General features: G+C 47.4%; 50 non-coding genes and 13 pseudogenes across 50 annotated transcripts in view; all 63 read left to right on the top strand.

Annotated features, from left to right (window-relative positions):
- The first annotated feature begins 44 nt into the window (after positions 1-44).
- LOC138464160 (5S ribosomal RNA) lies at positions 45-163 on the top strand. The gene has a single exon (XR_011266742.1). It is a non-coding gene; the product is annotated as a 5S ribosomal RNA (ribosomal RNA).
- A 106-nt stretch (positions 164-269) lies between these two features.
- On the top strand, positions 270-388 carry LOC138464537 (5S ribosomal RNA). Its single transcript, XR_011267117.1, has one exon. It is a non-coding gene; the product is annotated as a 5S ribosomal RNA (ribosomal RNA).
- Positions 389-494: 106 nt separating this feature from the next.
- LOC138464846 (5S ribosomal RNA) lies at positions 495-613 on the top strand. Its single transcript, XR_011267423.1, has one exon. It is a non-coding gene; the product is annotated as a 5S ribosomal RNA (ribosomal RNA).
- Positions 614-719: 106 nt separating this feature from the next.
- On the top strand, positions 720-838 carry LOC138460878 (5S ribosomal RNA). The gene has a single exon (XR_011263535.1). It is a non-coding gene; the product is annotated as a 5S ribosomal RNA (ribosomal RNA).
- A 105-nt stretch (positions 839-943) lies between these two features.
- Positions 944-1,052, top strand: LOC138457418 (5S ribosomal RNA; annotated as a pseudogene).
- Positions 1,053-1,516: 464 nt separating this feature from the next.
- LOC138464159 (5S ribosomal RNA) lies at positions 1,517-1,635 on the top strand. The gene has a single exon (XR_011266741.1). It is a non-coding gene; the product is annotated as a 5S ribosomal RNA (ribosomal RNA).
- Positions 1,636-1,741: 106 nt separating this feature from the next.
- On the top strand, positions 1,742-1,860 carry LOC138464536 (5S ribosomal RNA). The gene has a single exon (XR_011267116.1). It is a non-coding gene; the product is annotated as a 5S ribosomal RNA (ribosomal RNA).
- Positions 1,861-1,966: 106 nt separating this feature from the next.
- Positions 1,967-2,085, top strand: LOC138464845 (5S ribosomal RNA). The gene has a single exon (XR_011267422.1). It is a non-coding gene; the product is annotated as a 5S ribosomal RNA (ribosomal RNA).
- A 106-nt stretch (positions 2,086-2,191) lies between these two features.
- On the top strand, positions 2,192-2,310 carry LOC138460877 (5S ribosomal RNA). The gene has a single exon (XR_011263534.1). It is a non-coding gene; the product is annotated as a 5S ribosomal RNA (ribosomal RNA).
- A 105-nt stretch (positions 2,311-2,415) lies between these two features.
- LOC138457417 (5S ribosomal RNA) lies at positions 2,416-2,524 on the top strand (annotated as a pseudogene).
- Positions 2,525-2,988: 464 nt separating this feature from the next.
- Positions 2,989-3,107, top strand: LOC138464158 (5S ribosomal RNA). The gene has a single exon (XR_011266740.1). It is a non-coding gene; the product is annotated as a 5S ribosomal RNA (ribosomal RNA).
- A 106-nt stretch (positions 3,108-3,213) lies between these two features.
- On the top strand, positions 3,214-3,332 carry LOC138464535 (5S ribosomal RNA). The gene has a single exon (XR_011267115.1). It is a non-coding gene; the product is annotated as a 5S ribosomal RNA (ribosomal RNA).
- Positions 3,333-3,438: 106 nt separating this feature from the next.
- LOC138454205 (5S ribosomal RNA) lies at positions 3,439-3,557 on the top strand. Its single transcript, XR_011260892.1, has one exon. It is a non-coding gene; the product is annotated as a 5S ribosomal RNA (ribosomal RNA).
- A 106-nt stretch (positions 3,558-3,663) lies between these two features.
- Positions 3,664-3,782, top strand: LOC138460874 (5S ribosomal RNA). The gene has a single exon (XR_011263532.1). It is a non-coding gene; the product is annotated as a 5S ribosomal RNA (ribosomal RNA).
- A 106-nt stretch (positions 3,783-3,888) lies between these two features.
- Positions 3,889-4,007, top strand: LOC138461708 (5S ribosomal RNA). Its single transcript, XR_011264315.1, has one exon. It is a non-coding gene; the product is annotated as a 5S ribosomal RNA (ribosomal RNA).
- A 105-nt stretch (positions 4,008-4,112) lies between these two features.
- Positions 4,113-4,221, top strand: LOC138457416 (5S ribosomal RNA; annotated as a pseudogene).
- Positions 4,222-4,685: 464 nt separating this feature from the next.
- On the top strand, positions 4,686-4,804 carry LOC138464157 (5S ribosomal RNA). The gene has a single exon (XR_011266739.1). It is a non-coding gene; the product is annotated as a 5S ribosomal RNA (ribosomal RNA).
- A 106-nt stretch (positions 4,805-4,910) lies between these two features.
- On the top strand, positions 4,911-5,029 carry LOC138464534 (5S ribosomal RNA). The gene has a single exon (XR_011267114.1). It is a non-coding gene; the product is annotated as a 5S ribosomal RNA (ribosomal RNA).
- Positions 5,030-5,135: 106 nt separating this feature from the next.
- Positions 5,136-5,254, top strand: LOC138464844 (5S ribosomal RNA). Its single transcript, XR_011267421.1, has one exon. It is a non-coding gene; the product is annotated as a 5S ribosomal RNA (ribosomal RNA).
- Positions 5,255-5,360: 106 nt separating this feature from the next.
- LOC138460873 (5S ribosomal RNA) lies at positions 5,361-5,479 on the top strand. Its single transcript, XR_011263531.1, has one exon. It is a non-coding gene; the product is annotated as a 5S ribosomal RNA (ribosomal RNA).
- A 105-nt stretch (positions 5,480-5,584) lies between these two features.
- LOC138457415 (5S ribosomal RNA) lies at positions 5,585-5,693 on the top strand (annotated as a pseudogene).
- A 464-nt stretch (positions 5,694-6,157) lies between these two features.
- LOC138464156 (5S ribosomal RNA) lies at positions 6,158-6,276 on the top strand. Its single transcript, XR_011266737.1, has one exon. It is a non-coding gene; the product is annotated as a 5S ribosomal RNA (ribosomal RNA).
- A 106-nt stretch (positions 6,277-6,382) lies between these two features.
- On the top strand, positions 6,383-6,501 carry LOC138464533 (5S ribosomal RNA). Its single transcript, XR_011267113.1, has one exon. It is a non-coding gene; the product is annotated as a 5S ribosomal RNA (ribosomal RNA).
- A 106-nt stretch (positions 6,502-6,607) lies between these two features.
- LOC138464843 (5S ribosomal RNA) lies at positions 6,608-6,726 on the top strand. Its single transcript, XR_011267420.1, has one exon. It is a non-coding gene; the product is annotated as a 5S ribosomal RNA (ribosomal RNA).
- Positions 6,727-6,832: 106 nt separating this feature from the next.
- LOC138460872 (5S ribosomal RNA) lies at positions 6,833-6,951 on the top strand. Its single transcript, XR_011263530.1, has one exon. It is a non-coding gene; the product is annotated as a 5S ribosomal RNA (ribosomal RNA).
- Positions 6,952-7,056: 105 nt separating this feature from the next.
- LOC138457414 (5S ribosomal RNA) lies at positions 7,057-7,165 on the top strand (annotated as a pseudogene).
- Positions 7,166-7,640: 475 nt separating this feature from the next.
- On the top strand, positions 7,641-7,759 carry LOC138464155 (5S ribosomal RNA). Its single transcript, XR_011266736.1, has one exon. It is a non-coding gene; the product is annotated as a 5S ribosomal RNA (ribosomal RNA).
- A 106-nt stretch (positions 7,760-7,865) lies between these two features.
- Positions 7,866-7,984, top strand: LOC138464532 (5S ribosomal RNA). The gene has a single exon (XR_011267111.1). It is a non-coding gene; the product is annotated as a 5S ribosomal RNA (ribosomal RNA).
- A 106-nt stretch (positions 7,985-8,090) lies between these two features.
- On the top strand, positions 8,091-8,209 carry LOC138462401 (5S ribosomal RNA). Its single transcript, XR_011265000.1, has one exon. It is a non-coding gene; the product is annotated as a 5S ribosomal RNA (ribosomal RNA).
- Positions 8,210-8,315: 106 nt separating this feature from the next.
- On the top strand, positions 8,316-8,424 carry LOC138456396 (5S ribosomal RNA; annotated as a pseudogene).
- A 106-nt stretch (positions 8,425-8,530) lies between these two features.
- LOC138461965 (5S ribosomal RNA) lies at positions 8,531-8,649 on the top strand. The gene has a single exon (XR_011264570.1). It is a non-coding gene; the product is annotated as a 5S ribosomal RNA (ribosomal RNA).
- Positions 8,650-8,755: 106 nt separating this feature from the next.
- Positions 8,756-8,864, top strand: LOC138458496 (5S ribosomal RNA; annotated as a pseudogene).
- A 474-nt stretch (positions 8,865-9,338) lies between these two features.
- On the top strand, positions 9,339-9,457 carry LOC138464154 (5S ribosomal RNA). Its single transcript, XR_011266735.1, has one exon. It is a non-coding gene; the product is annotated as a 5S ribosomal RNA (ribosomal RNA).
- Positions 9,458-9,563: 106 nt separating this feature from the next.
- On the top strand, positions 9,564-9,682 carry LOC138460871 (5S ribosomal RNA). The gene has a single exon (XR_011263529.1). It is a non-coding gene; the product is annotated as a 5S ribosomal RNA (ribosomal RNA).
- Positions 9,683-9,787: 105 nt separating this feature from the next.
- On the top strand, positions 9,788-9,896 carry LOC138457413 (5S ribosomal RNA; annotated as a pseudogene).
- A 464-nt stretch (positions 9,897-10,360) lies between these two features.
- On the top strand, positions 10,361-10,479 carry LOC138464153 (5S ribosomal RNA). Its single transcript, XR_011266734.1, has one exon. It is a non-coding gene; the product is annotated as a 5S ribosomal RNA (ribosomal RNA).
- Positions 10,480-10,585: 106 nt separating this feature from the next.
- Positions 10,586-10,704, top strand: LOC138464531 (5S ribosomal RNA). The gene has a single exon (XR_011267110.1). It is a non-coding gene; the product is annotated as a 5S ribosomal RNA (ribosomal RNA).
- A 106-nt stretch (positions 10,705-10,810) lies between these two features.
- Positions 10,811-10,929, top strand: LOC138454204 (5S ribosomal RNA). Its single transcript, XR_011260891.1, has one exon. It is a non-coding gene; the product is annotated as a 5S ribosomal RNA (ribosomal RNA).
- Positions 10,930-11,035: 106 nt separating this feature from the next.
- On the top strand, positions 11,036-11,154 carry LOC138460870 (5S ribosomal RNA). The gene has a single exon (XR_011263528.1). It is a non-coding gene; the product is annotated as a 5S ribosomal RNA (ribosomal RNA).
- A 106-nt stretch (positions 11,155-11,260) lies between these two features.
- Positions 11,261-11,379, top strand: LOC138461696 (5S ribosomal RNA). The gene has a single exon (XR_011264303.1). It is a non-coding gene; the product is annotated as a 5S ribosomal RNA (ribosomal RNA).
- Positions 11,380-11,484: 105 nt separating this feature from the next.
- On the top strand, positions 11,485-11,593 carry LOC138457411 (5S ribosomal RNA; annotated as a pseudogene).
- Positions 11,594-12,057: 464 nt separating this feature from the next.
- Positions 12,058-12,176, top strand: LOC138464151 (5S ribosomal RNA). The gene has a single exon (XR_011266733.1). It is a non-coding gene; the product is annotated as a 5S ribosomal RNA (ribosomal RNA).
- A 106-nt stretch (positions 12,177-12,282) lies between these two features.
- LOC138464529 (5S ribosomal RNA) lies at positions 12,283-12,401 on the top strand. The gene has a single exon (XR_011267108.1). It is a non-coding gene; the product is annotated as a 5S ribosomal RNA (ribosomal RNA).
- A 106-nt stretch (positions 12,402-12,507) lies between these two features.
- On the top strand, positions 12,508-12,626 carry LOC138464842 (5S ribosomal RNA). The gene has a single exon (XR_011267418.1). It is a non-coding gene; the product is annotated as a 5S ribosomal RNA (ribosomal RNA).
- A 106-nt stretch (positions 12,627-12,732) lies between these two features.
- LOC138460869 (5S ribosomal RNA) lies at positions 12,733-12,851 on the top strand. The gene has a single exon (XR_011263527.1). It is a non-coding gene; the product is annotated as a 5S ribosomal RNA (ribosomal RNA).
- A 105-nt stretch (positions 12,852-12,956) lies between these two features.
- On the top strand, positions 12,957-13,065 carry LOC138457410 (5S ribosomal RNA; annotated as a pseudogene).
- A 464-nt stretch (positions 13,066-13,529) lies between these two features.
- LOC138464150 (5S ribosomal RNA) lies at positions 13,530-13,648 on the top strand. The gene has a single exon (XR_011266732.1). It is a non-coding gene; the product is annotated as a 5S ribosomal RNA (ribosomal RNA).
- Positions 13,649-13,754: 106 nt separating this feature from the next.
- LOC138464527 (5S ribosomal RNA) lies at positions 13,755-13,873 on the top strand. The gene has a single exon (XR_011267107.1). It is a non-coding gene; the product is annotated as a 5S ribosomal RNA (ribosomal RNA).
- A 106-nt stretch (positions 13,874-13,979) lies between these two features.
- Positions 13,980-14,098, top strand: LOC138454203 (5S ribosomal RNA). The gene has a single exon (XR_011260890.1). It is a non-coding gene; the product is annotated as a 5S ribosomal RNA (ribosomal RNA).
- Positions 14,099-14,204: 106 nt separating this feature from the next.
- LOC138460868 (5S ribosomal RNA) lies at positions 14,205-14,323 on the top strand. Its single transcript, XR_011263526.1, has one exon. It is a non-coding gene; the product is annotated as a 5S ribosomal RNA (ribosomal RNA).
- A 106-nt stretch (positions 14,324-14,429) lies between these two features.
- On the top strand, positions 14,430-14,548 carry LOC138461684 (5S ribosomal RNA). Its single transcript, XR_011264291.1, has one exon. It is a non-coding gene; the product is annotated as a 5S ribosomal RNA (ribosomal RNA).
- Positions 14,549-14,653: 105 nt separating this feature from the next.
- LOC138457408 (5S ribosomal RNA) lies at positions 14,654-14,762 on the top strand (annotated as a pseudogene).
- Positions 14,763-15,226: 464 nt separating this feature from the next.
- Positions 15,227-15,345, top strand: LOC138464148 (5S ribosomal RNA). The gene has a single exon (XR_011266730.1). It is a non-coding gene; the product is annotated as a 5S ribosomal RNA (ribosomal RNA).
- A 106-nt stretch (positions 15,346-15,451) lies between these two features.
- Positions 15,452-15,570, top strand: LOC138464526 (5S ribosomal RNA). The gene has a single exon (XR_011267106.1). It is a non-coding gene; the product is annotated as a 5S ribosomal RNA (ribosomal RNA).
- Positions 15,571-15,676: 106 nt separating this feature from the next.
- LOC138464841 (5S ribosomal RNA) lies at positions 15,677-15,795 on the top strand. Its single transcript, XR_011267417.1, has one exon. It is a non-coding gene; the product is annotated as a 5S ribosomal RNA (ribosomal RNA).
- Positions 15,796-15,901: 106 nt separating this feature from the next.
- Positions 15,902-16,020, top strand: LOC138460867 (5S ribosomal RNA). The gene has a single exon (XR_011263525.1). It is a non-coding gene; the product is annotated as a 5S ribosomal RNA (ribosomal RNA).
- A 105-nt stretch (positions 16,021-16,125) lies between these two features.
- Positions 16,126-16,234, top strand: LOC138457407 (5S ribosomal RNA; annotated as a pseudogene).
- Positions 16,235-16,698: 464 nt separating this feature from the next.
- On the top strand, positions 16,699-16,817 carry LOC138464147 (5S ribosomal RNA). Its single transcript, XR_011266729.1, has one exon. It is a non-coding gene; the product is annotated as a 5S ribosomal RNA (ribosomal RNA).
- A 106-nt stretch (positions 16,818-16,923) lies between these two features.
- LOC138464525 (5S ribosomal RNA) lies at positions 16,924-17,042 on the top strand. The gene has a single exon (XR_011267105.1). It is a non-coding gene; the product is annotated as a 5S ribosomal RNA (ribosomal RNA).
- A 106-nt stretch (positions 17,043-17,148) lies between these two features.
- Positions 17,149-17,267, top strand: LOC138464840 (5S ribosomal RNA). The gene has a single exon (XR_011267416.1). It is a non-coding gene; the product is annotated as a 5S ribosomal RNA (ribosomal RNA).
- Positions 17,268-17,373: 106 nt separating this feature from the next.
- On the top strand, positions 17,374-17,492 carry LOC138460866 (5S ribosomal RNA). The gene has a single exon (XR_011263524.1). It is a non-coding gene; the product is annotated as a 5S ribosomal RNA (ribosomal RNA).
- A 105-nt stretch (positions 17,493-17,597) lies between these two features.
- Positions 17,598-17,706, top strand: LOC138457406 (5S ribosomal RNA; annotated as a pseudogene).
- Positions 17,707-18,181: 475 nt separating this feature from the next.
- Positions 18,182-18,278, top strand: part of LOC138464146 (5S ribosomal RNA) — a 119-nt gene continuing 22 nt past the window's right edge. The window contains exon 1 of the ribosomal RNA XR_011266728.1: positions 18,182-18,278. This exon is cut by the window's right edge and continues 22 nt beyond it. This is a non-coding gene — a ribosomal RNA (5S ribosomal RNA).

Below are 18,278 nucleotides of genomic sequence, written 5' to 3'. Positions count from 1 at the left end.
ACTAAATGCAAATGCATAAGAGTAATATTCTTAGCATTCCTAGAGCCTACGGCCACACCACACTGAATGCACCCGATCTCGACTGATCTCGGAAGTTAAGCAGTGTCAGGCCTAGTTAGTACCTGGATGGGAGACCGCCTGGGAATACCAGGTGCTGTAGGCTTTTTTGTGCTCCAAGTTCAGGAAGTGAGCCCTTTCTCAATTGCCTTTTAAAACTGCAAGGTCTAGCCGACTAGATGCTTAATAGTACAAAACTCACTAGGCCCAGAGCCTACGGCCACACCACACTGAATGTGCCTGATCTCGTCTGATCTCAGAAGCTAAGCAGTGTCGGGCCTAGTTAGTACCTGGATGGAAGACCGCCTGGGAATACCAGGTGCTGTAGGCTTTTTTGTACTCCAAGTTCAGGAAGTGAGCCATTTCTCAATTGCCTTTCAAAACTGCAAGGTCTAGCCGACTAGATGCTTAAAAGTACAAAACTCACAAGAACCAGAGCCTACGGCCACACCACACTGAATGCGCCCGATCTCGTCTGATCTTGGAAGCTAAGCAGTGTCGGGCCTCGTTAGTACCTGGATGGGAGACCGCCTGGGAATACCAGGTGCTGTAGGCTTTTTTGTGCTCCAAGTTCAGGAAGTGAGCCATTTCTCAATTGCCTTTCAAAACTGCAAGGTCTAGCTGACTAGATGCTTAAAAGTACAAAACTCACTAGGCCCAGAGCCTACGGCCACACCACACTGATTGCGCCCGATCTCGTCTGATCTCGGAAGCTAAGCAGTGTCGGGCCTAGTTAGTACCTGGATGGGAGACCACCTGGGAATACCAGGTGCTGTAGGCTTTTTTGTGCTCCAAGTTCAGGAAGTGAGCCATTTCACAATTGCCTTTCAAAACTGCAAGGTCTAGCCGACTAGATGCTTAAAAGTACAAACTCACTAGGCCCAGAGCCTACGGCCACACCACACTGAATGCGCCCGATCTCGGAAGCTAAGCAGGGTCGGGCCTAGTTAGTACCTGGATGGGAGACTGCCTGGGAATACCAGGTGCTGTAGGCTTTTTTTGTGCTCCATGATTAGTAATTGCGCAACTTCTCAATTATTTTTCAAATTTGGTATGTTTCCAAAATAATTGTATCCCGTTTTATAGCGGAAATGTTGGACAACATCATGAGGGCTGGAGCTACCTTTTTACATAGAATTAGCATACAGGTAGTGTGTTCATGGGTAATAAATCGACTTTCACATGTAATGCAGTACAGAGAATATTGAGTCCTTCAAGAGGCATGAAAGAAAACCATTATTGTGTTGATTGTTCTCTCCACCTCCCTGCAACAGACACAGGATGGATGAATTAAAGTTATCCTACCAGACATAGGAGTCCTGAATGGGCCCACCAGTCTTATATATCTCGCCTGATCGAGCCTGATCGAGCGATGAGCGTGGTATCATGTTGCAAGTGGCTGCATGGCTTAGCTTACTAAATGCAAATGCATAAGAGTAATATTCTTAGCATTCCTAGAGCCTACGGCCACACCACACTGAATGCACCCGATCTCGACTGATCTCGGAAGTTAAGCAGTGTCAGGCCTAGTTAGTACCTGGATGGGAGACCGCCTGGGAATACCAGGTGCTGTAGGCTTTTTTGTGCTCCAAGTTCAGGAAGTGAGCCCTTTCTCAATTGCCTTTTAAAACTGCAAGGTCTAGCCGACTAGATGCTTAATAGTACAAAACTCACTAGGCCCAGAGCCTACGGCCACACCACACTGAATGTGCCTGATCTCGTCTGATCTCAGAAGCTAAGCAGTGTCGGGCCTAGTTAGTACCTGGATGGAAGACCGCCTGGGAATACCAGGTGCTGTAGGCTTTTTTGTACTCCAAGTTCAGGAAGTGAGCCATTTCTCAATTGCCTTTCAAAACTGCAAGGTCTAGCCGACTAGATGCTTAAAAGTACAAAACTCACAAGAACCAGAGCCTACGGCCACACCACACTGAATGCGCCCGATCTCGTCTGATCTTGGAAGCTAAGCAGTGTCGGGCCTCGTTAGTACCTGGATGGGAGACCGCCTGGGAATACCAGGTGCTGTAGGCTTTTTTGTGCTCCAAGTTCAGGAAGTGAGCCATTTCTCAATTGCCTTTCAAAACTGCAAGGTCTAGCTGACTAGATGCTTAAAAGTACAAAACTCACTAGGCCCAGAGCCTACGGCCACACCACACTGATTGCGCCCGATCTCGTCTGATCTCGGAAGCTAAGCAGTGTCGGGCCTAGTTAGTACCTGGATGGGAGACCACCTGGGAATACCAGGTGCTGTAGGCTTTTTTGTGCTCCAAGTTCAGGAAGTGAGCCATTTCACAATTGCCTTTCAAAACTGCAAGGTCTAGCCGACTAGATGCTTAAAAGTACAAACTCACTAGGCCCAGAGCCTACGGCCACACCACACTGAATGCGCCCGATCTCGGAAGCTAAGCAGGGTCGGGCCTAGTTAGTACCTGGATGGGAGACTGCCTGGGAATACCAGGTGCTGTAGGCTTTTTTTGTGCTCCATGATTAGTAATTGCGCAACTTCTCAATTATTTTTCAAATTTGGTATGTTTCCAAAATAATTGTATCCCGTTTTATAGCGGAAATGTTGGACAACATCATGAGGGCTGGAGCTACCTTTTTACATAGAATTAGCATACAGGTAGTGTGTTCATGGGTAATAAATCAACTTTCACATGTAATGCAGTACAGAGAATATTGAGTCCTTCAAGAGGCATGAAAGAAAACCATTATTGTGTTGATTGTTCTCTCCACCTCCCTGCAACAGACACAGGATGGATGAATTAAAGTTATCCTACCAGACATAGGAGTCCTGAATGGGCCCACCAGTCTTATATATCTCGCCTGATCGAGCCTGATCGAGCGATGAGCGTGGTATCATGTTGCAAGTGGCTGCATGGCTTAGCTTACTAAATGCAAATGCATAAGAGTAATATTCTTAGCATTCCTAGAGCCTACGGCCACACCACACTGAATGCACCCGATCTCGACTGATCTCGGAAGTTAAGCAGTGTCAGGCCTAGTTAGTACCTGGATGGGAGACCGCCTGGGAATACCAGGTGCTGTAGGCTTTTTTGTGCTCCAAGTTCAGGAAGTGAGCCCTTTCTCAATTGCCTTTTAAAACTGCAAGGTCTAGCCGACTAGATGCTTAAAAGTACAAAACTCACTAGGCCCAGAGCCTACGGCCACACCACACTGAATGTGCCTGATCTCGTCTGATCTCAGAAGCTAAGCAGTGTCGGGCCTAGTTAGTACCTGGATGGAAGACCGCCTGGGAATACCAGGTGCTGTAGGCTTTTTTGTACTCCAAGTTCAGGAAGTGAGCCATTTCTCAATTGCCTTTCAAAACTGCAAGGTCTAGCCGACTAGATGCTTAAAAGTACAAAACTCACAAGAACCAGAGCCTACGGCCACAGCACACTGAATGCGCCCGATCTCGTCTGATCTCGGAAGCTAAGCAGTGTCGGGCCTCGTTAGTACCTGGATGGGAGACCGCCTGGGAATACCAGGTGCTGTAGGCTTTTTTGTGCTCCAAGTTCAGGAAGTGAGCCATTTCTCAATTGCCTTTCAAAACTGCAAGGTCTAGCTGACTAGATGCTTAAAAGTACAAAACTCACTAGGCCCAGAGCCTACGGCCACACCACACTGATTGCGCCCGATCTCGTCTGATCTCGGAAGCTAAGCAGTGTCGGGCCTAGTTAGTACCTGGATGGGAGACCACCTGGGAATACCAGGTGCTGTAGGCTTTTTTGTGCTCCAAGTTCAGGAAGTGAGCCATTTCTCAATTGCCTTTCAAAACTGCAAGGTCTGGCCGACTAGATGCTTAAAAGTACAAAACTCACTAAGCCCAGAGCCTACGGCCACACCACACTGAATGCGCCCGATCTCGTCTGATCTCGGAAGCTAAGCAGTGTCGGGCCTAGTTAGTACCTGGATGGGAGACCACCTGGGAATACCAGGTGCTGTAGGCTTTTTTGTGCTCCAAGTTCAGGAAGTGAGCCATTTCACAATTGCCTTTCAAAACTGCAAGGTCTAGCCGACTAGATGCTTAAAAGTACAAACTCACTAGGCCCAGAGCCTACGGCCACACCACACTGAATGCGCCCGATCTCGGAAGCTAAGCAGGGTCGGGCCTAGTTAGTACCTGGATGGGAGACTGCCTGGGAATACCAGGTGCTGTAGGCTTTTTTTGTGCTCCATGATTAGTAATTGCGCAACTTCTCAATTATTTTTCAAATTTGGTATGTTTCCAAAATAATTGTATCCCGTTTTATAGCGGAAATGTTGGACAACATCATGAGGGCTGGAGCTACCTTTTTACATAGAATTAGCATACAGGTAGTGTGTTCATGGGTAATAAATCGACTTTCACATGTAATGCAGTACAGAGAATATTGAGTCCTTCAAGAGGCATGAAAGAAAACCATTATTGTGTTGATTGTTCTCTCCACCTCCCTGCAACAGACACAGGATGGATGAATTAAAGTTATCCTACCAGACATAGGAGTCCTGAATGGGCCCACCAGTCTTATATATCTCGCCTGATCGAGCCTGATCGAGCGATGAGCGTGGTATCATGTTGCAAGTGGCTGCATGGCTTAGCTTACTAAATGCAAATGCATAAGAGTAATATTCTTAGCATTCCTAGAGCCTACGGCCACACCACACTGAATGCACCCGATCTCGACTGATCTCGGAAGTTAAGCAGTGTCAGGCCTAGTTAGTACCTGGATGGGAGACCGCCTGGGAATACCAGGTGCTGTAGGCTTTTTTGTGCTCCAAGTTCAGGAAGTGAGCCCTTTCTCAATTGCCTTTTAAAACTGCAAGGTCTAGCCGACTAGATGCTTAATAGTACAAAACTCACTAGGCCCAGAGCCTACGGCCACACCACACTGAATGTGCCTGATCTCGTCTGATCTCAGAAGCTAAGCAGTGTCGGGCCTAGTTAGTACCTGGATGGAAGACCGCCTGGGAATACCAGGTGCTGTAGGCTTTTTTGTACTCCAAGTTCAGGAAGTGAGCCATTTCTCAATTGCCTTTCAAAACTGCAAGGTCTAGCCGACTAGATGCTTAAAAGTACAAAACTCACAAGAACCAGAGCCTACGGCCACACCACACTGAATGCGCCCGATCTCGTCTGATCTTGGAAGCTAAGCAGTGTCGGGCCTCGTTAGTACCTGGATGGGAGACCGCCTGGGAATACCAGGTGCTGTAGGCTTTTTTGTGCTCCAAGTTCAGGAAGTGAGCCATTTCTCAATTGCCTTTCAAAACTGCAAGGTCTAGCTGACTAGATGCTTAAAAGTACAAAACTCACTAGGCCCAGAGCCTACGGCCACACCACACTGATTGCGCCCGATCTCGTCTGATCTCGGAAGCTAAGCAGTGTCGGGCCTAGTTAGTACCTGGATGGGAGACCACCTGGGAATACCAGGTGCTGTAGGCTTTTTTGTGCTCCAAGTTCAGGAAGTGAGCCATTTCACAATTGCCTTTCAAAACTGCAAGGTCTAGCCGACTAGATGCTTAAAAGTACAAACTCACTAGGCCCAGAGCCTACGGCCACACCACACTGAATGCGCCCGATCTCGGAAGCTAAGCAGGGTCGGGCCTAGTTAGTACCTGGATGGGAGACTGCCTGGGAATACCAGGTGCTGTAGGCTTTTTTTGTGCTCCATGATTAGTAATTGCGCAACTTCTCAATTATTTTTCAAATTTGGTATGTTTCCAAAATAATTGTATCCCGTTTTATAGCGGAAATGTTGGACAACATCATGAGGGCTGGAGCTACCTTTTTACATAGAATTAGCATACAGGTAGTGTGTTCATGGGTAATAAATCGACTTTCACATGTAATGCAGTACAGAGAATATTGAGTCCTTCAAGAGGCATGAAAGAAAACCATTATTGTGTTGATTGTTCTCTCCACCTCCCTGCAACAGACACAGGATGGATGAATTAAAGTTATCCTACCAGACATAGGAGTCCTGAATGGGCCCACCAGTCTTATATATCTCGCCTGATCGAGCCTGATCGAGCGATGAGCGTGGTATCATGTTGCAAGTGGCTGCATGGCTTAGCTTACTAAATGCAAATGCATAAGAGTAATATTCTTAGCATTCCTAGAGCCTACGGCCACACCACACTGAATGCACCCGATCTCGACTGATCTCGGAAGTTAAGCAGTGTCAGGCCTAGTTAGTACCTGGATGGGAGACCGCCTGGGAATACCAGGTGCTGTAGGCTTTTTTGTGCTCCAAGTTCAGGAAGTGAGCCCTTTCTCAATTGCCTTTTAAAACTGCAAGGTCTAGCCGACTAGATGCTTAATAGTACAAAACTCACTAGGCCCAGAGCCTACGGCCACACCACACTGAATGTGCCTGATCTCGTCTGATCTCAGAAGCTAAGCAGTGTCGGGCCTAGTTAGTACCTGGATGGAAGACCGCCTGGGAATACCAGGTGCTGTAGGCTTTTTTGTACTCCAAGTTCAGGAAGTGAGCCATTTCTCAATTGCCTTTCAAAACTGCAAGGTCTAGCCGACTAGATGCTTAAAAGTACAAAACTCACAAGAACCAGAGCCTACGGCCACACCACACTGAATGCGCCCGATCTCGTCTGATCTTGGAAGCTAAGCAGTGTCGGGCCTCGTTAGTACCTGGATGGGAGACCGCCTGGGAATACCAGGTGCTGTAGGCTTTTTTGTGCTCCAAGTTCAGGAAGTGAGCCATTTCTCAATTGCCTTTCAAAACTGCAAGGTCTAGCTGACTAGATGCTTAAAAGTACAAAACTCACTAGGCCCAGAGCCTACGGCCACACCACACTGATTGCGCCCGATCTCGTCTGATCTCGGAAGCTAAGCAGTGTCGGGCCTAGTTAGTACCTGGATGGGAGACCACCTGGGAATACCAGGTGCTGTAGGCTTTTTTGTGCTCCAAGTTCAGGAAGTGAGCCATTTCACAATTGCCTTTCAAAACTGCAAGGTCTAGCCGACTAGATGCTTAAAAGTACAAACTCACTAGGCCCAGAGCCTACGGCCACACCACACTGAATGCGCCCGATCTCGGAAGCTAAGCAGGGTCGGGCCTAGTTAGTACCTGGATGGGAGACTGCCTGGGAATACCAGGTGCTGTAGGCTTTTTTTGTGCTCCATGATTAGTAATTGCGCAACTTCTCAATTATTTTTCAAATTTGGTATGTTTCCAAAATAATTGTATCCCGTTTTATAGCGGAAATGTTGGACAACATCATGAGGGCTGGAGCTACCTTTTTACATAGAATTAGCATACAGGTAGTGTGTTCATGGGTAATAAATCAACTTTCACATGTAATGCAGTACAGAGAATATTGAGTCCTTCAAGAGGCATGAAAGAAAACCATTATTGTGTTGATTGTTCTCTCCACCTCCCTGCAACAGACACAGGATGGATGAATTAAAGTTATCCTACCAGACATAGGAGTCCTGAATGGGCCCACCAGTCTTATATATCTCGCCTGATCGAGCCTGATCGAGCGCTGATCGAGCGATGAGCGTGGTATCATGTTGCAAGTGGCTGCATGGCTTAGCTTACTAAATGCAAATGCATAAGAGTAATATTCTTAGCATTCCTAGAGCCTACGGCCACACCACACTGAATGCACCCGATCTCGACTGATCTCGGAAGTTAAGCAGTGTCAGGCCTAGTTAGTACCTGGATGGGAGACCGCCTGGGAATACCAGGTGCTGTAGGCTTTTTTGTGCTCCAAGTTCAGGAAGTGAGCCCTTTCTCAATTGCCTTTTAAAACTGCAAGGTCTAGCCGACTAGATGCTTAAAAGTACAAAACTCAGTAGGCCCAGAGCCTACGGCCACACCACACTGAATGTGCCTGATCTCGTCTGATCTCAGAAGCTAAGCAGTGTCGGGCCTAGTTAGTACCTGGATGGAAGACCGCCTGGGAATACCAGGTGCTGTAGGCTTTTTTGTACTCCAAGTTCAGGAAGTGAGCCATTTCTCAATTGCCTTTCAAAACTGCAAGGTCTAGCCGACTAGATGCTTAAAAGTACAAAACTCACAAGAACCAGAGCCTACGGCCACACCACACTGAATGCGCCCGATCTCGTCTGATCTCGGAAGCTAAGCAGTGTCGGGCCTCGTTAGTACCTGGATGGGAGACCGCCTGGGAATACCAGGTGCTGTAGGCTTTTTTGTGCTCCAAGTTCAGGAAGTGAGCCATTTCTCAATTGCCTTTCAAAATTGCAAGGTCTAGCTGACTAGATGCTTAAAAGTACAAAACTCACTAGGCCCAGAGCCTACGGCCACACCACACTGATTGCGCCCGATCTCGGAAGCTAAGCAGTGTGGGGCCTCGTTAGTACCTGGATGGGAGACCGCCTGGGAATACCAGGTGCTGTAGGCTTTTTTGTGCTCCAAGTTCAGGAAGTGAGCCATTTCTCAATTGCCTTTCAAAACTGCAAGGTCTAGCTGACTAGATGCTTAAAAGTACAAAACTCACTAGGCCCAGAGCCTACGGCCACACCACACTGATTGCGCCCGATCTCATCTGATCTCGGAAGCTAAGCAGTGTCGGGCCTAGTTAGTACCTGGATGGGAGACCACCTGGGAATACCAGGTGCTGTAGGCTTTTTTGTGCTCCAAGTTCAGGAAGTGAGCCATTTCACAATTGCCTTTCAAAACTGCAAGGTCTAGCCGACTAGATGCTTAAAAGTACAAAACTCACTAGGCCCAGAGCCTACGGCCACACCACACTGAATGCGCCCGATCTCGGAAGCTAAGCAGGGTCAGGCCTAGTTAGTACCTGGATGGGAGACTGCCTGGGAATACCAGGTGCTGTAGGCTTTTTTGTGCTCCATGATTAGTAATTGCGCAACTTCTCAATTATTTTTCAAATTTGGTATGTTTCCAAAATAATTGTATCCCGTTTTATAGCGGAAATGTTGGACAACATCATGAGGGCTGGAGCTACCTTTTTACATAGAATTAGCATACAGGTAGTGTGTTCATGGGTAATAAATCGACTTTCACATGTAATGCAGTACAGAGAATATTGAGTCCTTCAAGAGGCATGAAAGAAAACCATTATTGTGTTGATTGTTCTCTCCACCTCCCTGCAACAGACACAGGATGGATGAATTAAAGTTATCCTACCAGACATAGGAGTCCTGAATGGGCCCACCAGTCTTATATATCTCGCCTGATCGAGCCTGATCGAGCGCTGATCGAGCGATGAGCGTGGTATCATGTTGCAAGTGGCTGCATGGCTTAGCTTACTAAATGCAAATGCATAAGAGTAATATTCTTAGCATTCCTAGAGCCTACGGCCACACCACACTGAATGCACCCGATCTCGACTGATCTCGGAAGTTAAGCAGTGTCAGGCCTAGTTAGTACCTGGATGGGAGACCGCCTGGGAATACCAGGTGCTGTAGGCTTTTTTGTGCTCCAAGTTCAGGAAGTGAGCCCTTTCTCAATTGCCTTTTAAAACTGCAAGGTCTAGCCGACTAGATGCTTAAAAGTACAAAACTCACTAGGCCCAGAGCCTACGGCCACACCACACTGATTGCGCCCGATCTCGTCTGATCTCGGAAGCTAAGCAGTGTCGGGCCTAGTTAGTACCTGGATGGGAGACCACCTGGGAATACCAGGTGCTGTAGGCTTTTTTGTGCTCCAAGTTCAGGAAGTGAGCCATTTCACAATTGCCTTTCAAAACTGCAAGGTCTAGCCGACTAGATGCTTAAAAGTACAAACTCACTAGGCCCAGAGCCTACGGCCACACCACACTGAATGCGCCCGATCTCGGAAGCTAAGCAGGGTCGGGCCTAGTTAGTACCTGGATGGGAGACTGCCTGGGAATACCAGGTGCTGTAGGCTTTTTTTGTGCTCCATGATTAGTAATTGCGCAACTTCTCAATTATTTTTCAAATTTGGTATGTTTCCAAAATAATTGTATCCCGTTTTATAGCGGAAATGTTGGACAACATCATGAGGGCTGGAGCTACCTTTTTACATAGAATTAGCATACAGGTAGTGTGTTCATGGGTAATAAATCGACTTTCACATGTAATGCAGTACAGAGAATATTGAGTCCTTCAAGAGGCATGAAAGAAAACCATTATTGTGTTGATTGTTCTCTCCACCTCCCTGCAACAGACACAGGATGGATGAATTAAAGTTATCCTACCAGACATAGGAGTCCTGAATGGGCCCACCAGTCTTATATATCTCGCCTGATCGAGCCTGATCGAGCGATGAGCGTGGTATCATGTTGCAAGTGGCTGCATGGCTTAGCTTACTAAATGCAAATGCATAAGAGTAATATTCTTAGCATTCCTAGAGCCTACGGCCACACCACACTGAATGCACCCGATCTCGACTGATCTCGGAAGTTAAGCAGTGTCAGGCCTAGTTAGTACCTGGATGGGAGACCGCCTGGGAATACCAGGTGCTGTAGGCTTTTTTGTGCTCCAAGTTCAGGAAGTGAGCCCTTTCTCAATTGCCTTTTAAAACTGCAAGGTCTAGCCGACTAGATGCTTAAAAGTACAAAACTCACTAGGCCCAGAGCCTACGGCCACACCACACTGAATGTGCCTGATCTCGTCTGATCTCAGAAGCTAAGCAGTGTCGGGCCTAGTTAGTACCTGGATGGAAGACCGCCTGGGAATACCAGGTGCTGTAGGCTTTTTTGTACTCCAAGTTCAGGAAGTGAGCCATTTCTCAATTGCCTTTCAAAACTGCAAGGTCTAGCCGACTAGATGCTTAAAAGTACAAAACTCACAAGAACCAGAGCCTACGGCCACAGCACACTGAATGCGCCCGATCTCGTCTGATCTCGGAAGCTAAGCAGTGTCGGGCCTCGTTAGTACCTGGATGGGAGACCGCCTGGGAATACCAGGTGCTGTAGGCTTTTTTGTGCTCCAAGTTCAGGAAGTGAGCCATTTCTCAATTGCCTTTCAAAACTGCAAGGTCTAGCTGACTAGATGCTTAAAAGTACAAAACTCACTAGGCCCAGAGCCTACGGCCACACCACACTGATTGCGCCCGATCTCGTCTGATCTCGGAAGCTAAGCAGTGTCGGGCCTAGTTAGTACCTGGATGGGAGACCACCTGGGAATACCAGGTGCTGTAGGCTTTTTTGTGCTCCAAGTTCAGGAAGTGAGCCATTTCTCAATTGCCTTTCAAAACTGCAAGGTCTAGCCGACTAGATGCTTAAAAGTACAAAACTCACTAAGCCCAGAGCCTACGGCCACACCACACTGAATGCGCCCGATCTCGTCTGATCTCGGAAGCTAAGCAGTGTCGGGCCTAGTTAGTACCTGGATGGGAGACCACCTGGGAATACCAGGTGCTGTAGGCTTTTTTGTGCTCCAAGTTCAGGAAGTGAGCCATTTCACAATTGCCTTTCAAAACTGCAAGGTCTAGCCGACTAGATGCTTAAAAGTACAAACTCACTAGGCCCAGAGCCTACGGCCACACCACACTGAATGCGCCCGATCTCGGAAGCTAAGCAGGGTCGGGCCTAGTTAGTACCTGGATGGGAGACTGCCTGGGAATACCAGGTGCTGTAGGCTTTTTTTGTGCTCCATGATTAGTAATTGCGCAACTTCTCAATTATTTTTCAAATTTGGTATGTTTCCAAAATAATTGTATCCCGTTTTATAGCGGAAATGTTGGACAACATCATGAGGGCTGGAGCTACCTTTTTACATAGAATTAGCATACAGGTAGTGTGTTCATGGGTAATAAATCGACTTTCACATGTAATGCAGTACAGAGAATATTGAGTCCTTCAAGAGGCATGAAAGAAAACCATTATTGTGTTGATTGTTCTCTCCACCTCCCTGCAACAGACACAGGATGGATGAATTAAAGTTATCCTACCAGACATAGGAGTCCTGAATGGGCCCACCAGTCTTATATATCTCGCCTGATCGAGCCTGATCGAGCGATGAGCGTGGTATCATGTTGCAAGTGGCTGCATGGCTTAGCTTACTAAATGCAAATGCATAAGAGTAATATTCTTAGCATTCCTAGAGCCTACGGCCACACCACACTGAATGCACCCGATCTCGACTGATCTCGGAAGTTAAGCAGTGTCAGGCCTAGTTAGTACCTGGATGGGAGACCGCCTGGGAATACCAGGTGCTGTAGGCTTTTTTGTGCTCCAAGTTCAGGAAGTGAGCCCTTTCTCAATTGCCTTTTAAAACTGCAAGGTCTAGCCGACTAGATGCTTAATAGTACAAAACTCACTAGGCCCAGAGCCTACGGCCACACCACACTGAATGTGCCTGATCTCGTCTGATCTCAGAAGCTAAGCAGTGTCGGGCCTAGTTAGTACCTGGATGGAAGACCGCCTGGGAATACCAGGTGCTGTAGGCTTTTTTGTACTCCAAGTTCAGGAAGTGAGCCATTTCTCAATTGCCTTTCAAAACTGCAAGGTCTAGCCGACTAGATGCTTAAAAGTACAAAACTCACAAGAACCAGAGCCTACGGCCACACCACACTGAATGCGCCCGATCTCGTCTGATCTTGGAAGCTAAGCAGTGTCGGGCCTCGTTAGTACCTGGATGGGAGACCGCCTGGGAATACCAGGTGCTGTAGGCTTTTTTGTGCTCCAAGTTCAGGAAGTGAGCCATTTCTCAATTGCCTTTCAAAACTGCAAGGTCTAGCTGACTAGATGCTTAAAAGTACAAAACTCACTAGGCCCAGAGCCTACGGCCACACCACACTGATTGCGCCCGATCTCGTCTGATCTCGGAAGCTAAGCAGTGTCGGGCCTAGTTAGTACCTGGATGGGAGACCACCTGGGAATACCAGGTGCTGTAGGCTTTTTTGTGCTCCAAGTTCAGGAAGTGAGCCATTTCACAATTGCCTTTCAAAACTGCAAGGTCTAGCCGACTAGATGCTTAAAAGTACAAACTCACTAGGCCCAGAGCCTACGGCCACACCACACTGAATGCGCCCGATCTCGGAAGCTAAGCAGGGTCGGGCCTAGTTAGTACCTGGATGGGAGACTGCCTGGGAATACCAGGTGCTGTAGGCTTTTTTTGTGCTCCATGATTAGTAATTGCGCAACTTCTCAATTATTTTTCAAATTTGGTATGTTTCCAAAATAATTGTATCCCGTTTTATAGCGGAAATGTTGGACAACATCATGAGGGCTGGAGCTACCTTTTTACATAGAATTAGCATACAGGTAGTGTGTTCATGGGTAATAAATCAACTTTCACATGTAATGCAGTACAGAGAATATTGAGTCCTTCAAGAGGCATGAAAGAAAACCATTATTGTGTTGATTGTTCTCTCCACCTCCCTGCAACAGACACAGGATGGATGAATTAAAGTTATCCTACCAGACATAGGAGTCCTGAATGGGCCCACCAGTCTTATATATCTCGCCTGATCGAGCCTGATCGAGCGATGAGCGTGGTATCATGTTGCAAGTGGCTGCATGGCTTAGCTTACTAAATGCAAATGCATAAGAGTAATATTCTTAGCATTCCTAGAGCCTACGGCCACACCACACTGAATGCACCCGATCTCGACTGATCTCGGAAGTTAAGCAGTGTCAGGCCTAGTTAGTACCTGGATGGGAGACCGCCTGGGAATACCAGGTGCTGTAGGCTTTTTTGTGCTCCAAGTTCAGGAAGTGAGCCCTTTCTCAATTGCCTTTTAAAACTGCAAGGTCTAGCCGACTAGATGCTTAAAAGTACAAAACTCACTAGGCCCAGAGCCTACGGCCACACCACACTGAATGTGCCTGATCTCGTCTGATCTCAGAAGCTAAGCAGTGTCGGGCCTAGTTAGTACCTGGATGGAAGACCGCCTGGGAATACCAGGTGCTGTAGGCTTTTTTGTACTCCAAGTTCAGGAAGTGAGCCATTTCTCAATTGCCTTTCAAAACTGCAAGGTCTAGCCGACTAGATGCTTAAAAGTACAAAACTCACAAGAACCAGAGCCTACGGCCACAGCACACTGAATGCGCCCGATCTCGTCTGATCTCGGAAGCTAAGCAGTGTCGGGCCTCGTTAGTACCTGGATGGGAGACCGCCTGGGAATACCAGGTGCTGTAGGCTTTTTTGTGCTCCAAGTTCAGGAAGTGAGCCATTTCTCAATTGCCTTTCAAAACTGCAAGGTCTAGCTGACTAGATGCTTAAAAGTACAAAACTCACTAGGCCCAGAGCCTACGGCCACACCACACTGATTGCGCCCGATCTCGTCTGATCTCGGAAGCTAAGCAGTGTCGGGCCTAGTTAGTACCTGGATGGGAGACCACCTGGGAATACCAGGTGCTGTAGGCTTTTTTGTGCTCCAAGTTCAGGAAGTGAGCCATTTCTCAATTGCCTTTCAAAACTGCAAGGTCTGGCCGACTAGATGCTTAAAAGTACAAAACTCACTAAGCCCAGAGCCTACGGCCACACCACACTGAATGCGCCCGATCTCGTCTGATCTCGGAAGCTAAGCAGTGTCGGGCCTAGTTAGTACCTGGATGGGAGACCACCTGGGAATACCAGGTGCTGTAGGCTTTTTTGTGCTCCAAGTTCAGGAAGTGAGCCATTTCACAATTGCCTTTCAAAACTGCAAGGTCTAGCCGACTAGATGCTTAAAAGTACAAACTCACTAGGCCCAGAGCCTACGGCCACACCACACTGAATGCGCCCGATCTCGGAAGCTAAGCAGGGTCGGGCCTAGTTAGTACCTGGATGGGAGACTGCCTGGGAATACCAGGTGCTGTAGGCTTTTTTTGTGCTCCATGATTAGTAATTGCGCAACTTCTCAATTATTTTTCAAATTTGGTATGTTTCCAAAATAATTGTATCCCGTTTTATAGCGGAAATGTTGGACAACATCATGAGGGCTGGAGCTACCTTTTTACATAGAATTAGCATACAGGTAGTGTGTTCATGGGTAATAAATCGACTTTCACATGTAATGCAGTACAGAGAATATTGAGTCCTTCAAGAGGCATGAAAGAAAACCATTATTGTGTTGATTGTTCTCTCCACCTCCCTGCAACAGACACAGGATGGATGAATTAAAGTTATCCTACCAGACATAGGAGTCCTGAATGGGCCCACCAGTCTTATATATCTCGCCTGATCGAGCCTGATCGAGCGATGAGCGTGGTATCATGTTGCAAGTGGCTGCATGGCTTAGCTTACTAAATGCAAATGCATAAGAGTAATATTCTTAGCATTCCTAGAGCCTACGGCCACACCACACTGAATGCACCCGATCTCGACTGATCTCGGAAGTTAAGCAGTGTCAGGCCTAGTTAGTACCTGGATGGGAGACCGCCTGGGAATACCAGGTGCTGTAGGCTTTTTTGTGCTCCAAGTTCAGGAAGTGAGCCCTTTCTCAATTGCCTTTTAAAACTGCAAGGTCTAGCCGACTAGATGCTTAATAGTACAAAACTCACTAGGCCCAGAGCCTACGGCCACACCACACTGAATGTGCCTGATCTCGTCTGATCTCAGAAGCTAAGCAGTGTCGGGCCTAGTTAGTACCTGGATGGAAGACCGCCTGGGAATACCAGGTGCTGTAGGCTTTTTTGTACTCCAAGTTCAGGAAGTGAGCCATTTCTCAATTGCCTTTCAAAACTGCAAGGTCTAGCCGACTAGATGCTTAAAAGTACAAAACTCACAAGAACCAGAGCCTACGGCCACACCACACTGAATGCGCCCGATCTCGTCTGATCTTGGAAGCTAAGCAGTGTCGGGCCTCGTTAGTACCTGGATGGGAGACCGCCTGGGAATACCAGGTGCTGTAGGCTTTTTTGTGCTCCAAGTTCAGGAAGTGAGCCATTTCTCAATTGCCTTTCAAAACTGCAAGGTCTAGCTGACTAGATGCTTAAAAGTACAAAACTCACTAGGCCCAGAGCCTACGGCCACACCACACTGATTGCGCCCGATCTCGTCTGATCTCGGAAGCTAAGCAGTGTCGGGCCTAGTTAGTACCTGGATGGGAGACCACCTGGGAATACCAGGTGCTGTAGGCTTTTTTGTGCTCCAAGTTCAGGAAGTGAGCCATTTCACAATTGCCTTTCAAAACTGCAAGGTCTAGCCGACTAGATGCTTAAAAGTACAAACTCACTAGGCCCAGAGCCTACGGCCACACCACACTGAATGCGCCCGATCTCGGAAGCTAAGCAGGGTCGGGCCTAGTTAGTACCTGGATGGGAGACTGCCTGGGAATACCAGGTGCTGTAGGCTTTTTTTGTGCTCCATGATTAGTAATTGCGCAACTTCTCAATTATTTTTCAAATTTGGTATGTTTCCAAAATAATTGTATCCCGTTTTATAGCGGAAATGTTGGACAACATCATGAGGGCTGGAGCTACCTTTTTACATAGAATTAGCATACAGGTAGTGTGTTCATGGGTAATAAATCGACTTTCACATGTAATGCAGTACAGAGAATATTGAGTCCTTCAAGAGGCATGAAAGAAAACCATTATTGTGTTGATTGTTCTCTCCACCTCCCTGCAACAGACACAGGATGGATGAATTAAAGTTATCCTACCAGACATAGGAGTCCTGAATGGGCCCACCAGTCTTATATATCTCGCCTGATCGAGCCTGATCGAGCGATGAGCGTGGTATCATGTTGCAAGTGGCTGCATGGCTTAGCTTACTAAATGCAAATGCATAAGAGTAATATTCTTAGCATTCCTAGAGCCTACGGCCACACCACACTGAATGCACCCGATCTCGACTGATCTCGGAAGTTAAGCAGTGTCAGGCCTAGTTAGTACCTGGATGGGAGACCGCCTGGGAATACCAGGTGCTGTAGGCTTTTTTGTGCTCCAAGTTCAGGAAGTGAGCCCTTTCTCAATTGCCTTTTAAAACTGCAAGGTCTAGCCGACTAGATGCTTAATAGTACAAAACTCACTAGGCCCAGAGCCTACGGCCACACCACACTGAATGTGCCTGATCTCGTCTGATCTCAGAAGCTAAGCAGTGTCGGGCCTAGTTAGTACCTGGATGGAAGACCGCCTGGGAATACCAGGTGCTGTAGGCTTTTTTGTACTCCAAGTTCAGGAAGTGAGCCATTTCTCAATTGCCTTTCAAAACTGCAAGGTCTAGCCGACTAGATGCTTAAAAGTACAAAACTCACAAGAACCAGAGCCTACGGCCACACCACACTGAATGCGCCCGATCTCGTCTGATCTTGGAAGCTAAGCAGTGTCGGGCCTCGTTAGTACCTGGATGGGAGACCGCCTGGGAATACCAGGTGCTGTAGGCTTTTTTGTGCTCCAAGTTCAGGAAGTGAGCCATTTCTCAATTGCCTTTCAAAACTGCAAGGTCTAGCTGACTAGATGCTTAAAAGTACAAAACTCACTAGGCCCAGAGCCTACGGCCACACCACACTGATTGCGCCCGATCTCGTCTGATCTCGGAAGCTAAGCAGTGTCGGGCCTAGTTAGTACCTGGATGGGAGACCACCTGGGAATACCAGGTGCTGTAGGCTTTTTTGTGCTCCAAGTTCAGGAAGTGAGCCATTTCACAATTGCCTTTCAAAACTGCAAGGTCTAGCCGACTAGATGCTTAAAAGTACAAACTCACTAGGCCCAGAGCCTACGGCCACACCACACTGAATGCGCCCGATCTCGGAAGCTAAGCAGGGTCGGGCCTAGTTAGTACCTGGATGGGAGACTGCCTGGGAATACCAGGTGCTGTAGGCTTTTTTTGTGCTCCATGATTAGTAATTGCGCAACTTCTCAATTATTTTTCAAATTTGGTATGTTTCCAAAATAATTGTATCCCGTTTTATAGCGGAAATGTTGGACAACATCATGAGGGCTGGAGCTACCTTTTTACATAGAATTAGCATACAGGTAGTGTGTTCATGGGTAATAAATCAACTTTCACATGTAATGCAGTACAGAGAATATTGAGTCCTTCAAGAGGCATGAAAGAAAACCATTATTGTGTTGATTGTTCTCTCCACCTCCCTGCAACAGACACAGGATGGATGAATTAAAGTTATCCTACCAGACATAGGAGTCCTGAATGGGCCCACCAGTCTTATATATCTCGCCTGATCGAGCCTGATCGAGCGCTGATCGAGCGATGAGCGTGGTATCATGTTGCAAGTGGCTGCATGGCTTAGCTTACTAAATGCAAATGCATAAGAGTAATATTCTTAGCATTCCTAGAGCCTACGGCCACACCACACTGAATGCACCCGATCTCGACTGATCTCGGAAGTTAAGCAGTGTCAGGCCTAGTTAGTACCTGGATGGGAGACCGCCTG

The sequence above is a fragment of the Ambystoma mexicanum genome, chromosome 4p, assembly GCF_040938575.1.
Source record: "Ambystoma mexicanum isolate Mex_15411 chromosome 4p, UKY_AmexF1_1, whole genome shotgun sequence".
Taxonomy (NCBI): domain Eukaryota; kingdom Metazoa; phylum Chordata; class Amphibia; order Caudata; family Ambystomatidae; genus Ambystoma; species Ambystoma mexicanum.
Note: the sequence above shows the minus strand (reverse complement) of the source record. Positions and strands in the feature narration are given on the sequence as shown.